This window comes from Carlito syrichta, unplaced genomic scaffold, assembly GCF_000164805.1.
Source record: "Carlito syrichta isolate Samal-C Ts95f unplaced genomic scaffold, Tarsius_syrichta-2.0.1 Scaffold288441, whole genome shotgun sequence".
Lineage (NCBI taxonomy): Eukaryota > Metazoa > Chordata > Mammalia > Primates > Tarsiidae > Carlito > Carlito syrichta.
This window is the reverse complement of record NW_007232537.1, coordinates 34,212-49,230: the sequence shown is the minus strand read 5'-3', so window position 1 is coordinate 49,230 and position 15,019 is coordinate 34,212. Positions and strand designations below refer to the sequence as shown.

Sequence of the window (15,019 nt, the reverse complement as noted above, 5' to 3'; positions counted from 1 at the left end):
GCACTCCAGTCTGGGCGACAGAGTGAGACTTCAACTCAAAAAAAAAAAAAAAATCAAGCAGGAAGGGTGAATGGTGTGAATGAAAGAAGGAATTAATGAATGAAGACACTGAGCTACATGGCCCAAGGCTGGGTGTTGGCAGATGAATTTACGGTTTATAAAGCAACTGAGCTCTAAAGGTGGAAAGGATACAAGAAAGAAAGAGAGAGAGTGATAGAGAATAAAAATGTGGAAAGAGATGTCAAAAAGCTGGGTGTGGTGGCTCATGCCTGTAATCTTAGCATTTGGGGAGGCTGAGGCGGGAGGTTCACTCGAGACCAGGAGTTTGAGACTAGCCTGGTCAACATCGACCTCATCTTAGCAGGCTGAGGTGGAGGTGGAGCAGGCTGAGCTCAGGAGGTCGAGACTGTGATGAGCTGTAATTTTGCCCACTGCACTCCAGCCTGGGTGACACAGTGAGACTCCGACACAAACAAACAAACAAACAAAAAACTAGCTAGAAAAGAAGAAATGTAGTATGTTAACGAACAAATAGATAAACACGGACATGCGAGAGAGCCATACTAGGAGGAATGACAGCACGCACGAACCAAGAATGCTGGTCCATTCCCCTCCTGCTTCTGAGATGGGTGACCACCCACCCAACCAGGGAGCAGTCAGAGCATCATTCTGTCGGGGAGGTCTTCTTGGGTCCGAGGAGGGCAGGGCTCATGGATGGCAGATTGTGATGTATCCGGTCAGGTGCACCTGCTGTCTACAAAGGTAAAAATAAGTATTTAAATAGAAAGACTGAATGGATGCACGAATGAAGGAATGGGAAGAAAGATTTGCGTTGACCAATGAGGAGGGTGTTGTAGAGATCTAGGTTAGGGTCTCCGGTCCTGCGTGATGATCTCCAAAGAAAGAAAGAGTGAGTGAGAGAAAGAAGCAATAAGACGGGGGAAAAATGAGAATGGAAAAAAATGAAGTGCGAGAGGTGATAAGTAATCAGTGCTAGCATTGAAGTCTACTCAGAGGGATTGGCTTAGCATAAGTCACCCACATTGGTTCACATCTGTGGCCTTGTTTTTTCTTTTTTTTTTTTTTTTTTGAGTCAGGGTCTCATTCTGTCTCCCAGGCTGGAGCCCAGTGGCATGATCATGGCTCACTGCAGCTTTGAACTCCTGGGTTCAGGTGATCCTTCTGCCTCAACCTCCCAAGTAGCTGGGACTCCACGCCAGACTTATTTTCCTGATTTTTTTGTAGAGGCAAGGTCTTGCTGTGTTGCATAGACTGGTCTCAAATTCTTGGGCTCAAGTGATCCGCCTTGGCCTCCCAAAGTGTTGGGATTACAGGCATGAGCCATGGAGCCTGGCCCTTGATGTGTATAAATATTGATAATTTAAAAATATCCCCAGTAAAAGACTGGATGAAAAAAATAAATGATGCATAAGGCTGCAAGGAGTTGCAAAATGGAAAGAATGAGAGAAAAAAGGTGTAGGGAAATAAATTAAAACAGACATATGGAGGGAAAAGCACTTCCTCGATAAGCAGCGAAACAGAATGAATAAATATTATTCATTAAATCTCGTAAATGGCAAACATCGAGGTTCATCCATAAAAGTACCAATACCTAAGAGAAAGAAAGCATAGAGGAGTGACTGAATGAATGAATGAGAAGTGATGATTTTGATAATTCACTCTGGCACTCAAGGCTTATAAGAATAAAAGAAAAAAAAGAGAAAGTAACAAAGGAGAGAATATAGAAAATTGTGACAGGCTGTATATAAGCAATGCAAACATTGAGCGAATAAATAAATATGTAAATAAGCGAGCACAAAAGCTATTTGAGGACAAAAAAAAAAAAAAAAAAAAGGAGAGTAGGCAGAGATAGTTAAATAATCCGGAACCAAATATCCAGGAGGAAGAATTAAGGAACAAAAGAGGGCCCCATGAGAACCCATGTCATGAAGGCTTTGGGAACCACAGATGATGGTTAATCCAATTTTGTGCACCTGAGGTCCAGAAATAAAGGAATAAATGCTGAAATAAAGGAGTGACAGAAAGAATGAATGGGCATACAAATGACTGAATTAGAGATGGAAATGGTTGGGACAGCCAGGAAGGAGGGACCCATGGAATTTTTCCTGTTTTGACTCTGGGCACCTGAGGTCCAGAAGCGCGAGGCGAAGCTAGAAGGAAGTGTCGGAGAGTCAGAGAGAGAGATAAGGAGAGGGAAAATGAAACTAAGTGGAAGAGGAGAAAAATGAAAGAACAATACAAAAGAGAGCCCCTTGGTATATCTGTAAGCCTAGGGTCTTTGAGGATTAGAACCAAGGTTATCATTAATTCTGAAGATAGATGGGCTAAACCCTACCCAGGGTCCTAGAGGGAGGGAGGATGGGGAAATAAAAAAAGACATGGGAAAGGGAACGCGAAAAGTAATAAACAAACAACCCAGGTGATAGATGGAGCGTTAGGAGAGGTTGTCTGAACAGGGGTTATAATTAGTTTACATACATACTCCTTAAATAGATAAATATGTTACACCTTTCAAAGAGGAAATGAAAAATAGAGAAACATACCTGGCCCCCGAGCAAGGCTACATCCTGTACCACTGCCATCACGCGTGTGCCTCGGAGGTGCATTAAGAAAAGAATAAATACTCGAATGTAAAAGGCGACTCAGTGTGGGGAAGAAAGATTGCAGAGGCGAATAAATCCATGGGCCAGTGATGCTTGTTTTGCGGGTGGGATTTCAACAGATACAATGATGTCCATGGGAGGCTAATGAAAAAAAAAAACAAAAAACCCAAAATAGGAAAGAAAGGAAGGACAAAGAAATGAGTGAGTGAGAGCATGAGTGAATGAATGAATGACAAATGAGAATTAGTGCTTCCTGGACCTGGGAGGCACACGTAGCATGTGGGTTCTGACTCGCCCGATTCTGTGCACCAGAGTTCGTAAGAATGCGAGAAGCAAGAAAGGGTGGAGAAAGCAAGAAAGAGGAAACGTGGGAAGAAATAGAAAAGAAAGGGACAGGGACTGAAAGACACATGTGGTGGACGCACAGGACTTGTGAGTGGGGGTCTTTGTGAAGCCGGGGTTAGGGTGGATTTAAAGCTTTGCTGGCGACGTCCGTACAGGAGCCAAGTCGGAATGAATGAATGGAGGAATGCCTGGAAGAAAGGAGGGTAGAAAAGAAGGAAGGAAAAAGGACAGAAGGAAGGGACCTGTTTTCTGTCCCCTGCCGGTTTTGTGTTCCAGGCAGCGGAATGGCATGGTCCCCAGGGAGAGGGCTGCTGGCATGTTATGTGTTGTTAGGTGCTCTTTTCCTAGAAGGGAGGTGCTAGCTCAGGAAGACCCTAGCCTTGGGTCTTTGCCCTATCTTGGCCATGCGGGCTGTTTCACTTCCTCTCGCTCACCCTCAGTTTCCCCATCTGTAAACTGGGCATGGCCTCTGCTCCCTCCTTGGGTGGGTCTTGGGGGCCAATGCTCACCCCCGTAGGCAGTACCCTCTCTAGAGCCCCTATCTGTAGGGGATAAAGGTTCTGGTCTTGGGCCCTGCAGAAGGTTGCACAAACAGGTGGAGCTAAGCGCGGTGCAGGACTTGGCCCCTTCTTGGGTGTGGGTCACCTGCGAGCACCCTGTGGGGGGGTGGTTTCCTGCCAGGGGACAGCAGAGGGTCAAGAGGCAGTGGGCTCTGGGTGGAGCCTGGACCCCACCCATTGCCTGCCATCTTGGATGTGGCACCTGGTCACATCCGGGAGCTAGTGCAGGAGAAAGTCAGAGAAGGTGACCAGGGGCACGTGAGAAGGGTGACCAGGAGCCCAGGGACCCAGGAGCCCAGGGACCCAGACTTTCAGACCACCTGAAAGCCTGCTTCTGCAACTCTCATTGGCACCCAGGTTGTCCTCCAGCCTGGCCTTCTGCTCGACTCGGGGATCCCAGGGCAGGTGACCCCAGCCCTGGGGTTGCAGAAATGGTCCTGGGGTTGCTTGACGTGCCATCCCCAGAGCCCGGTTCAAGGCCTCTCTGTCTTCTTGACTGCTTGCTGATGTATTCTGTACTTTGGCGGCACCGCGTGCGTACTGTGTGTTGACCTTGTCTTCTCCGGCCTGCCCTCTGGGTGCTGCGTGGGCAGGCCTGGAGAGTTGCCCGTGCTGCCAGTCCTCCCCCGGGTAGCCCCTGGTTCTGTTGCATTCCCTTTCTCTGTGGTGGACAAAATGTGTGCAGTTGTGTGTTGCGTGCCTGTGTTTGTCTGTAAAAACAAGGACCGAAGTCTCCCTTGACTTCTCAATTCCATTTAAACAAATCAGATCCTTTTTTTTTTTTTTTTTTTGAGTTGGAGTCTTACTCTGTCGCCCAGACTAGAGTGCACTGGCCGCTCCCGGCCATCGCAGCCTCGACCTGCTGGGCTCCGGCGATTCTTCCGCCTCAGGTTCCGAGTAGCTGGAACTACAGGTGCGCGCTACCCCGCCCGGTTGATTTTTGGTTTATTGTAGAGATGAGGTCTCTCCAGGTTGCCCGGGTGGGTCTCGAACCCGCGGCCTCAGGCAGTCCACTTGCCTCGGCCTCCCAAAGTGCTGGGATGACAGACTGAGCCACCGAACCCAGCCACAAATCAGATTCTTAACAAGGAGAGGGAGGAGCACAGCTTGGCTGGCCCCAGGACTTGTGGTGGGAAGCACATGGAGGCCGGGGAGTCGATAGGGCCAGGCGATTTGGGGCCGGGCAGGGATTATGCTCAGAGCGACTCTGTAGACACTGGGTGGGAGTGGGCAGTGCAGGCACAGGTGCGGGGCCTGTTGGCTTCAGTCCAGATGCCGAGGGTCTGAGCTGAGGGCAGCTGGGTGTGTCAGGGGGTGGGACCACGGAGACCAAAGCTGTAGGGTTTGTAGACAGGATGCCAGGGAAGCAGGAAGACGGGGGTGAGTCCCATGCCCCCAGTGTGGGACCTGCGTGGGTGGCCACAGCATTTAGCAGGTGGGGGACACGGAGTTTGTATGTCAAAGCTACCTTCTAGGCCTCCAGCGCCAAGTGTCTGGGCCACATGACCAGGGCCACGTAGGCCTGGAGTGGTGCTAGGGTCACAAGGGTCTGCGCTCCTCCGCTTCCAGAATCTGGGGACTCCAAGCTGTGTCTCGGCTGGCCCGAGGTCTGGGTAGAGATGCACTTGTTATCCCTGGGCATGCCTGCTAACACGAGGGCCTTGAAGCTTCTCCCTGACAGCCCAAGTGTGTCACTGAGAGTGACATGAGAGGGACTCAGAGAAGAATGAGACCAGGAAGGTCTTTTGGAAGACCCGGGTGTGGTTGTTTAAAAGGGCAGCTGAGCCAGGCGTGGTGGCGGCTGTAGTTCCAGCTACTTGGAAGGCTGAGGCAGAAGGATTGCCTGAGCCCAGCAGGTCGAGGCTGCAGTGGCCGGGAGATATAGAGTGACTCTGACTTAAAAAAAAAAAAAATAGGTCAGCTGAGCTCAGGAAGAGTTCACGTGGATGTAGAAGCAGGGAGGGTGCCACATCCCAACACTGGGGCTCCTGAAGGGTCCCAATGGGTTGAATTGAGCCAATGAGGAAAGCTCCAGGGAGACCTGTAGACATCCTGGAAGGCTTGGATTGCATAAATCCTGTATCTCCCTGGAAGTGTGGAGGCCATGAAGGACAGACCAGGCCTCTCAGGGTCTTCGACACTGGAGAGTTTGCCCCTGGAATTCTAAGGCTCTGTAGCTCTGAGATTCTGGGATTCGGGATAGGGTTCCTGGTAGCGTGGACTGTCCTACACGTGCTCCCCACCTGGCTCTTTCTGTACCCGACCCACAGGGTCCAAGTCGGGATCCCGGTGCTCCTGTCTGATCAGGGCTTATCTCTACACATGTGTGTCTTTCTCTCTTTCAACTTTTCAAAACACAAACTTTGTCCCTGTCTGCTGACTCTGCAGCACGCCTCACACAACACTTTTCCTGGTGACACCGGGGGCTGTTACTCTCCTCGGTCTCCCCTTGTGACTCCCATCTCCTTCCTTGGAAGCTTGGCCTCAGGGCTGGCCTTCCTGGACGGAGGATGGAGGATGAGTTTCTGGGACAGATGGGTCCCCGTGTCCCCCCTGTGATCCTAATGTAAGTGACATGGGTGGGTGACTTAGAGCAGGAGGAACTGTATCCACATCTCAACACCCTCACATTACCCATCTTTTTTTCTCCTTTTCAATGCTTGTCTTTTTTTTTTTTTTTTTTTTTGAGTTGGAGTCTTACTGTGTCGCCCAGACTGGAGTGCAGTGGCCGCTCCCGGCCACCGCAGCCTCAACCTGCTGGGCTCTGGCGATCCTTCCGCCCTCAGCCTTCCAAGTAGCTGGAACTACAGGCGCGCGCTACCACGCCTGGCTAATTTTTGATTTATTGTAGAGATGAGGTCTCGCCAAGTTGCCCAGGCAGGTCTCGAACCCGCGGGCTCAGGCAATTCACTCACCCCGTCCTCCCAAAGCGCAGGATTACAGGCTGAGCCACCAAGCCCAGCGTCTTTTTTTTTTTTTTTAAACCCCAAATGACATTATTCTCCACATGCACCTTTTTTTTACATTCTGCCTTTTCCACTGAATATTCTGTCATCAACATTTTTCTTTGTTCCATCGTCTTTACAACCTCATGGTGTCCCATGAAGTGTCCATGGCGCCATTTGCAAACCCACTTTGCTCCTATTATGCCTGAATCATCTTTTCTTTTTTTTTTTTTGAGTCAGAGTTTCACTCTATCACCCTGGCTAGAGTGTGGTGACACACTCACAGCCACCACAGTCTCTACCTGCTGGGCTCAGGTGATTCTTCTGCCTCAGCCTTCCAAGAAACTGGAACTACAGGCGTGTGTCACCATGCCCAGCTAATTTTCTGATTTATCGTAGAGACGAGGTTTTGCCATGTTGCTCAGGCTGGTCTCGAACCCGGGGCTCAGGCAATCCTCTTGCCTCTGTCTCCCAAAGTGATGGGATGACAGACGTGAGCCACTGTACCTGGCTTGAATCATCTTTTTAAAACATGGTAAATTAAGTCACCATTAACTGCTGAGCATACTCATTTTTGTTTTTCATTCTTATAAATTCCTTTCTTATACCCAGAAATTGCCATTCCCTCATTACCTGTCAGTTTCCCCTGCTAGACTGTGAGCCCCCTGAGGGCAAGGAGCTTGTTAGATTGTTCTTTGTATCTTTGATGCCCCATGCGTTGTAGGCTCTAAGTCAATGCTTGTTGGGTGAGGGGTGCAGAAAGTGAGTGAGTAGGTGGGTGGTGGACAGACAAGAGGATGAAAGGATGGATAAATGAACGGATTGGTGAATGAATGAATGAATTTTCTGTGGTTGAGCCTCTTGAATGAAGGTCTAGGATTTTTGAGTGAACATTGATTTATTTGGGAAGGCTTACAGCATTTAATAATGTTCAGCCATGTCTGAGTGTCTAACGAAGGTATCGGTGTATCTCTGTTGTGAGTGCTTTGCCTCGTTTAACTTGCATTGCTTTGGTGACTAATGACGGTTAAGCGTTTTGACCCATGTTTGTTAACAAATTGTACTTTACCTTTTGTGAACTGTTTGTCCAAGTCCCTCGGGTCATGGTTTTCTGAAGAGACGGGTCAAGGTATCCCTGCATCAGGGAGCCAGCCACACACCTCTGGGGGAGGGCAGTTTTAAGGAGGTTCACATAGAGGACCACTCAGGTCTTTTTGACTTTAGGATTTGTTTATTCCTGGGAAACAGACACTGGAGATGGCCTTCCCTTTGTCAGGTCGGGGACATTTAAGGTGGCACCTCCCGAGTATGCCCAGGGCTGATCCCCCCACCAGGAGTGGAGACGTGCCCCCCAGGCTATACCCTGCCAGGCGCATGGTCCCGGCCATCAGCTTTGCTTTCAGCCTTGCAGCTTCCTCTCCAGATGGCTGTGGTTGTCACCCATTCATCCATTCCTTCATTCATTCACTTGCAGTCAGCAAAGCTTTGAAAAAATTAGCCAATGCTCTATACTAGAGATGGCTCCCAAGGGCTCATCCCAACACCACTTTTTATTTTATTTTATTTTATTTTGTGTCAGTGTCTCACTCTGTTGTCCAGGCTGGAGTGCAGTGTCATGATCACAGCTCACTGCAACCTCAGTCTCCTAGACTCAGGTGATCTCCCTCAGCCTCCCGAGTGGCTGAGACTACAGGTGTGTACCACCATGCCCAGCTAATTTTTTGATTTTTGTAGAGATGAGGTCTTGCTATGTTACCTAGGCTGGTCTTGAACTCCTGTCCTTAAGCAATCTTCCCAGTTTGGCCTCCCAAAGTGCTGAGATTACAGGAATGAGCCACTGCACCTGACTCAACACTTTTCTTTCTTTCTTTTTATTTTTTGAGTTGGAGTCTCACTCTGTCACCCAGACTGGAGGGCAGTGGCATGCTCCCAGCCACTGCAGTCTCAACCTGCTGGGCTCTGGTGATCCTTCTGCCTCAGCCTTCCAAGTAGCCGGAACTACAGGCGCACGCTACCATGCCCAGCTAATTTTTGATTTATTGTAGAGATGAGGTCTCACTAAGTTGCCCAGTGGGGCTCAGGCAATCCACTTGTCTTGGCATCCCAAAGTGCTGAGATTACAGGAATGAGCCACTGCACCTGACCCAACACTGCCTTGTGAAAGAAAAGTTGAGCACGCTGGTGACGGCCATGTTTGTGTGTCGGTGACAAGGCAAGACCCTCAAATCAGCTCAAACTTGTAGATCCGAGTCCTGTTGCAAGTTGATTGGCCCTCTAACTCTGTTGCTTAGAAAATGAGGTTGCGCCGGGCTCGGTGGCTCAACCTGTAATCCCAGCGCTTTGGGAGGTTGAGGCGAGAGGATTGCCTGAGCCCATGGGTTCGAGACCCGCCCGGGCAACTTGGCGAGACCTCGTCTCTACAATAAATCAAAAACTAGCCGGGGTGGTATTGCGTGCCTGTAGTTCTGGCTACTCGGAAGGCTGAGGTGGAAGGATCGCGCTAGCCCAGCAGGTTGAGGCTGCGGTGGCCGGGAGCGTGCCACTGCACTCCAGTCTGGGCGACAGAGTGAGACTCCAACTCAAAAAAAAAAGAAAAAGAAAAAGAAAGAAAGAAAATGAGGTTGATTAGTGACCAGCCAGCAGTGCTCCCTGGGTGCTCAGAAGTCACAGGCCATCCCCTCCAGAGGCTGGAGTGGGAGCTGCAAGGTCTGGGCTGAGTGCCGGATTCCGGCCGTGACAGGCTTTTAAGTCATTAGAACACTGTGACCTTTCCCGGAGGCCATTGCTGTGCCTTTCAAGATTAGTTAATGCTCTGCTCTATTTAGATAAAATGGGGGAGGTGATTGATTGCTCCCGTGGGTGATAAGTATCCCCTCCTGTGGCGGGGTCCACACAGAACGGTCTGCTGGCAGACCTAGACTCCCAAGGCCCGTGGCACCGTGCAGTCCCCAGAGCAGTCCTGAGCTGCTCTGAGGGTCCCAGGCTCGTGAGAACTGGTCTTGTGAGCACCCTGCTACCGGGGGGGATCGGGGCATAGGTCTTAAGGGGCTTGGCCTAGAATTCTGAGTTTTACCCATTGCTTTGGAGAGGAAGTGTGGTGGACAAAGCCAGGACCCTGGAGCTGGACAGATGTGTGTGGTTTAAACTCACTGTGAGAGCTTGGATCTGCCTCCTGGGGAGGGAAGGGGGTGACTCACCTTGCAGGGCTGTTGTGAGGATAAATGTACCCATGATTCTGAACTGTGATTCTGAAAGGGTGGTGTGCCTGTCCCCTGGGGGCTTGCCAGGGGACAAGTGGTGGGGTGGACAGTCTCATACAGACCACTGAGTGGACATTGTTTATTTCTTTTCTTTTTCTGTGAGTCAGAGTCTCACTCTGTTGCCCAGCCTGGAGGGCAGTGGCACGCTTCCGGCCACCGCAGCCTCCACCTGCTCGGCTCAGGTGATCCTTCCCCCTCAGCCTTCCAAGTAGATGGAACCATAGGTATGTGCCACCACACCCGGCTAATTTTTTGATTTATCGTGGAAACGAGGTCTTGCCAAGTTGTCCAGGCTGGTCTCGAACCCCTGGACTCAGGCAATCCTCTTGCCTCGTCTTCTAAGATGCTGGGATTATAGGCATGAGCCACTGCATTTGGTGGTATTGCGTATTTCTGAACTTGGAGGGCATAGGGTGAGACGAATGGTAAATTTGTTTGACAGCTGAAGTTGAAACAGGAGTAATTTTGGAATGAACGTTCATGCATGGGGCTGGGGGACTCTTTGGGTGATGACACTGGCCGCCCCACCCCCTCCCTGCCAGGGTATGCGTTCGCCCACTTCTGAGAGGCTGCAGAGGCTGGGCCATGCATCCTGACTGCTGCTGTGTGACATGCCCACTCTGTGCCTGGCCTGTGAGCAGCACCTGCTTATGCCGCTTTCTAAAGGCGCCTCCGCTGGTGTCCTGCCCAAAATGTTACGCACCAGCCATCAAAGACACTGCATTGTTCCCTTGCCGTGTTTCCCCGCCATCCCTTACTAACAACATTTGGCTTCGAATTTGGCTTCGAGGCCAGTGGTCTGGGTGTCTAACACAGTGCCTTTCCATTGTTTTGTTGAATGGATGAATAGCTAACAAAATTGTAACCAGTTGCAAGGCGATGTTTGTCACCTTTACTAAGAGACTGTATTTTGCTTTTGATGAACCTGTTCACAATTGTTACACTGTATCTTATTGACTTCTGAATGCCTTGTGTTTGAAAACCAGGATTCTTGTCTGGAGTGTCATGTGATGGAACTGTCACTGTCCAGTGAGTCCGAGCTCTGTGTTAGAAGGAGCCCAGGCTTTGGAATTTGGCAGACCTGGGGGCCACTTAACTAACTGTGCCTCTCTGACCTTCGGTCTCCTTTTGTCTATAAGTGGTGGGTCACCAGGACACCTACCTCACAGGGTTGTTGTGAGGGCTGGGTACACTGTAACAGTGTTGCACAAATCCTAGCTTTCTCTGGGAAGGAGCATATACCAGGGTTGTCTTTTTTTTTTTTTTTTGAATTGGAGTCTCACTCTGTCGCCCAGACCGGAGTGCAGTGGCCGCTCCCGGCCACCGCAGCCTCGACCTGCTGGGCTCTGGCGATCCTTCCGCCTCAGCCTTCCGAGTAGCCGGAATTACAGGCATGCGCTACCACGCCCGGCTGATTTTTTGATTTATTGTAGAGATGAGGTCTTGCCAAGTTGCCCAGGCGGGTCTCGAACCCGCGGGCTCAGGCTATCCACTCACCTCAGCCTCCCAAAGGCTCGGGATTACAGGCTGAGCCACCGAGCCCGGCTCCCAGGGTTGTCTTGTGAGCGCCAGTGACGCCTTGGCTAGTGAATTCAGAGTCGACTTGCTCAGATCATGTTTCCAGCAGTCAGCGGCCAGTGCTAGACACAGGCAGAGCAGCTGGCAAGTGTCCAGTGAGTGGGCCTGGGATAAACATTTGCTGGATGCGTGATGGCCTTTGTTTCTCTCCCCTGCCCTGTTCATTGTTGGGGCTGCTGCTCCCCCACGGGCTGCTTTGGGGGTTTGCTGTGCCTGTCCCGGCCACGGCTGGAGGCAGGGGAGGGAGTCCCTCAGCTGGGAGGGGACCTAGAGAGGGCATGAGGGGGGCTTCTGGGTAGCGTCTTTGGGGTGCGAGCCTCCTCCCACCCTTTTGTGGAGAGGCCCGTGTCCCTCGTTCCCACACCCCTCTTGTCTCCCCTTCCCTGGCTGGAAGATGAAGACGTTAGTCTTGAACCCCCTCCCTGGGCCTGGCATCAAGCTTGGGGCTCTTGTCCGCGTTTCTCTAACTGGGGTGTGGGCCTGCTTCCGAGACAAGCACGTTGAGCATCAGGGAGTGCTGATGTCAGAACCAAGACTTGCCGGTCTTGCGTGAACAACCTGTGTTGACCTTCTGACTTCCACTCCATGGGGCTTCCCAGTCACTCCAGCCAGCCCCTGCTTCCCTCTCCCACAAACGCACCCACAGCGTCCCTGTCCCCACCAAGCATCGAGGAGAGTCCTAACAGGGACGGCTGCAGGGGTGAGAAAGGAAGCTGTGCCCTTCCAGGGCTCTTAGTTAGAGGTGGGGCCTGGCTGGTGCCTGGGGACATCTGGACAGGGCCATTTCAGATCCGGGGTCTCTTCGCCAGGCCTCTTCCCCTTCCCCTCCAGCCACTGTCTCTTGTGTGGGAGACAGTGTTCGGCTCAGTCCCAAGTTCTGCTGGAGTCCTCGTTCACAGCCTAGTGGGCAGTGCTTGTTTTTGTTTTGTTTTGTTTTGTTTTCGTTTTTGAGCTGGGTCTTACTCTGTTGCCCAGGCTGGAGTGCAGTGGCATGATCACAGTTCACTGCAGCCTTGACCTCCTGGGCTCAGGCGAGCCGTCCGCCTCAGCCTCCCAAGTAGCTGTGGCTACAGGCAAGCAGCACCACGCCCAGGTAATGTTTTACATTTTCTGTAGAGATGAGGTCTCTCTAGGATGCTTAGGCTGACTGGAAAGTCCCAGGCTCAAGCGATCCTCCCGTCTCAGCCTCCAAAGTGCGGGGGTTACAGGTGTGTGCCACCATGGGCGGCCAGCCACTGCTCCTCTTCTGGTCCTTGGTCATGCCGACCTGGCTTCCTGTGACAGTGCCTGAGCTTTTATGCTGATATCTAGCAGCCACACCTTTGCCGTTGCCCTGCCTGCCACGAAGAGCACCAGCACGGACCCCTCAAGTCTCCACTTCCCTGGGCTTGGCCGGGGGAGAGTTGGCTGCATGGCCGGTGGTGTCTACGCCACACCCACCCTGTCCTTGAGGACTTGTAGGAAGCAGAGGGGGCTCTACCTCAGTGCTCCCAAGGGGCTCTGCTGTAGGGACCTCCTCCCAGGGGGTTTGGGGTCTGTGTGTGACTCTGATGGGGGACTCCCAGTGCCTCGTATCCCCTTGGAGTGGCCAGGGCTGGGTCCCTACCTCCTGAGGTCAGATGGGAAACAGGCTCCGTGAGCTCAGGGGGCTAAGCTGTACTTGACCCCCCACTCATAGGTACCTAATAGATGCTTGCTAACTGAGGAGGGCAGATTTAAATGGATGTGAAGAGCTGGATGGACTTTTTGGCTGATGCCATGTTTCTTTCAGAGAAAATAGTGTGTTTTCTTAGCAAAGACTATTTTTTTTTTTGAGTTGGAGTCTCACTCTGTCACCCAGACTGGAGTGCAGTGGCTGCTGCCGGCCACCGCAGCCTTGACCTGCTGGGCTCCGGCGATCCTTCCGCCTCAGCCTTCCAAGTAGCTAGAACTACAGGCGCACGCTACCACACCTGGCTAATTTTTTTTTTTATTTATCGTAGAGATGAGATCTCGCCAAGTTGTCCAGGTGGGTCTCGAACCCACGGGCTCAGGCAATCCACTCACCTCAGCCTCCCAAAGTGCGGAATTACAGGCTGAGCCACCAAGCCCGGCTAGCAAAGACTCTTCAGGGGCAACTCAGTCCCTTATCCCCCCACCCGCTGGGAAACAGGCAGGGGTCCCAACCCCCTACTAGCAGAAACACAATTTTGAAATATTTATATCTAGAATGAATCTTCACCTGGGCTAAAATGTCCTCTTTGATCTTGCGGTCCAGGTGATCTTGAGAATGTTGTCTTTGGCAGTTTCCAGGTGCAGGGGGTCCTGGCCCCATCCATACCTCCCTGAGGCTACTGGAGACCCCAGAAGCCTTTGTCCTGGAGAAAGGGAGGCTGTTCCCCTTGAGAGGTCTCTGTCCCTGCCATTGGTGACAATCAGCATTGGCTTGTGAGGTTCATGCCAGTTTGGGGGTACAGCCCTTGACATTCAGCATGAATCTCACAAGCAGCTGAGGGTGAGGGGGTATCAGACCCCAGACCTCAATTCCTCTCATCTCTCACCCTCCAAAGAAGGGCACGTGGACACATGTCCAGGGGTGGGACTCTTGTCCATTGCGTCCTCATGTTCCCATTTCCAGGCTTGTGGCCTTGGACAAGCGACTGGTACTATGCTGAGTCTGGGGTACCCACCTGTAGAAATAGGTGTCCTCAATTCCAGCGTCTTCCAGGGGACAGCTGTGTGCCCTGAGGGTGACTTTCTGCTTGCCACAGTTTGGTTCCTGAGAAAACAAGGTCTGAGTTCAAGGCCCATCCCCTTCTGATGGTATGGCCTGGGCATATTTGCCCCCATCACACAGGCAGAGTCACACCTGCCTGGCTCAGTTGTTGGGTTATTGTGGCATCCAGTACAATTGTTCACATGAAAATAAATGCTCTGTGACCTGGCACATAGATGTCCTCAGCCCAGCCCTTCTGGTGGGCCAGCTGGAGGCCCAGACATGTGCCTGCTGCCCATGGGTGCCACCTGCGAAGGTCCTGTGCTCCCCGGAGCCACCTGACCTGCTCTGGGGAGACAGTGCCCGGCGGAAGGGTTTGCTTTGAAATCCGAAGATTCAGCGGGCTCTAGGGGAGGGTCATTGACAGCTGCAGAAATAGGGGGATCAGGGAGGTTGCTTAGAACCCCCTAGAAGAGGATGAGACTGATTTTTAAGCAAAACCCCCAAGTTTGGCAGGAAATGGCTGGGGCAGGTGAGCTGGGTGGGTGTTCGATTCTGGGTAAGCAAGGTGAGAAAAATTGGAGGTCACTGGCTACAGGAGAGTGCCAGGACTAACGCCGTGCTTTCAGAAGTCTCCGAAGATGGGGAGAGTCCGGGGGAGGTCACAAGACACCGAAGGTTGGGAGGCACAGGGCTGATGGGGCCCCCCAGCAGCTCAGCAGCCAGGTCCTTCTTCCCACCTGGCCCGGGGCTCCCAGGCCAGGAGGGCGTGGCGCACTCTCCTCCCCTCCCGGGTCTGCCTGTCTGCATGTGAACTCTTGCCAGCTGGTGAGACCGGGAGCAGGTGGCCTTTATCTGCAACTGTGTCTCTGTCAGCCTCCACAGCCACGGGGACGTCCTGCACATGTTCCCACGGGACGGGCTGGACCCCAAGACTCTGGATCCCGGGCCTCCCCTAGACCCGCCCTCTGACCGACGGACTTCGCCGACCCGGGGGTCAGGCTCGTGGACT

General features: G+C 52.1%; 1 long non-coding RNA gene across 3 annotated transcripts in view; it reads left to right on the top strand.

Moving 5' to 3' along the window:
* Positions 1 to 14,976, top strand: part of LOC110595253 — a 36,387-nt gene extending 21,411 nt beyond the window's left edge. For 2 of the 3 annotated variants that reach the window (XR_002481712.1, XR_002481713.1), the window contains one exon: positions 14,884 to 14,976. This is a non-coding gene — a long non-coding RNA (uncharacterized LOC110595253). Of the gene's footprint in view, positions 1 to 12,287; positions 12,328 to 14,883 lie in introns of those variants that run through there. The other variant, XR_002481714.1, reaches the window with a different exon arrangement.
* Positions 14,977 to 15,019: the final 43 nt, after the last annotated feature.